Genomic DNA, 1,872 nt, shown 5'->3' on the forward strand with positions numbered 1-1,872 from the left:
AACACCTACCAGCTCATTTTCAGGACTTGTCTGACCGGCTAGATTACAACACCTACCAGCTCATCTTCTGGACTTATCAGACCGGCTGGATTACAACATCTATCAGATCACTTCTCAGGACTTCTCAGACCCAATTTTTAGTTGAAACACTATTTATATCTGTGATATATGAGTCGATATTTTTTCTGCGGATCTTCAAGTGTGTAGACAAGTGATGTCTTTGTTTTAACAACCTTATGGTAATACCTCTTCATAGAACAATTCTAGAAGATAAAATCATCGCACTATGGTCAATTCTCGTATCTCTTGGGGTATTTTACACAAACGTGTGTGTGTGTGTTTGTCGGAAACTCTCCCATTTCGACGTACAGAGAAAAACTTCATTAAAGCTTAGGCCTAACCCATACTTCAACAATTGAGTTGGACACGCCCTAGTGATTAGCTTGCCGAGTTGCGGATTTTTGAAAGTCTTACGTTCGAACCCTGCAGTACGATCTGCAGTTTCTAAATTAAGATAACCGAACTTTGGGCCCTCTGACCCGACATGGGCCTGACGGGTTAGGGGGCGCTGGAGTCGCAATCTGAGAGTCGCAGGGTTCGAATCCCCCGTCACCAAAAATACTTGCTCTTTCAGCCGTGTGGGCGTTATAATGTGACGGTCAATCCCACTGTTCGTTTGGTAAAAGTATAGCCCAAGAGTTGGCGGTGGGTGGTGTCTACTAGCCACTTTCTCTAGTCTGTCACTGCAAAATTAGGTAGCCCTTGTGTAGCTTTGCGCGAAATTCAAAACAAACTGACCTTGTCGTTTAACAGTAAGGTGACATCGTTTACATTATCCCAAATAGGAATTAAGTCGGATCAGTTCTCTCTCTCTCTCTCTTTACGAAAATAGGTAGAACAGTTAATTCATACATTATTGAATTATTCAGGTCAGCCGTTTTGTATATATATATTCATAACGTAAACAATCATTATGCATGAAAAGTGCAGTAAGTATGTAGGAGGCCTAAAAACAAATGACCTCATTTTGTAGTAATGTTTTACTCATGTTATTCTCTTTTAAACGAGATAATTTTCTTAAGTTATCGCACCATCAAGATTTGCCAGAAAGCTTTCAGTTTCATAATTTTAATAATCACAAAATATTGTTTCTTTCGAAAACTAAAACTTGAAAATTACAATCCTCACAAAATAATTCGTAAAATAGGACATAGAAACTACATAACTTGAACTTAAAAAGACCCCTCGCCATTTTTTAAGACTTCACTTTTTCGACCCCTTTCAGTAAATTTCTGGTGTGTGTGTGTGTGTGTGTGTGTGCAAGGAAGATGGCGCCCATTTTCAACTTTGTTTCATATACTATTTACCTTTTCATATTGCACGTGGAGGCTACAAGAATATTAGTTTAACAATATTGTAAAGTAGGAATAATTGTTAAAGAATACTAGTTTAACAATATTGTAAAGTAGGAACAATTGTTAAAGAATACTAGTTTAACAATATTGTAAAGTAGGAACAATTGTTAAAGAATACTAGTTTAACAATATTGTAAAGTAGGAACAAATGTTAAAGAATACTAGTTTAACAATATTGTAAAGTAGGAACAATTGTTAAAGAATACTAGTTTAACAATATTGTAAAGTAGGAATAATTGTTAAAGAATACTAGTTTAACAATATTGTAAATTAGGAATACTTGTTTAACAATATTGTAAAGTAGGAATAATTGTTAAAGAATACTAGTTTAACAGTATTGTAAAGTAGGAACAATTGTTAAAGAATATTAATTTAACAATATTGTAAAGTAGGAATAATTGTTAAAGAATACTAGTTTAACAATATTGTAAAGTAGGAATAATTGTTAAAGAATACT

General features: G+C 34.5%; 1 protein-coding gene across 1 annotated transcript in view; it reads left to right on the plus strand.

Moving 5' to 3' along the window:
- LOC106468758 (chordin-like) overlaps positions 1-1,872 on the plus strand; it is an 84,651-nt gene that overhangs the window by 32,395 nt on the left and 50,384 nt on the right. The gene's annotated exons all lie outside the window — the stretch shown is intronic.

Source organism: Limulus polyphemus, unplaced genomic scaffold (genome assembly GCF_000517525.1).
Source record: "Limulus polyphemus unplaced genomic scaffold, Limulus_polyphemus-2.1.2 Scaffold3152, whole genome shotgun sequence".
Taxonomy (NCBI): Eukaryota; Metazoa; Arthropoda; class Merostomata; order Xiphosura; family Limulidae; genus Limulus; species Limulus polyphemus.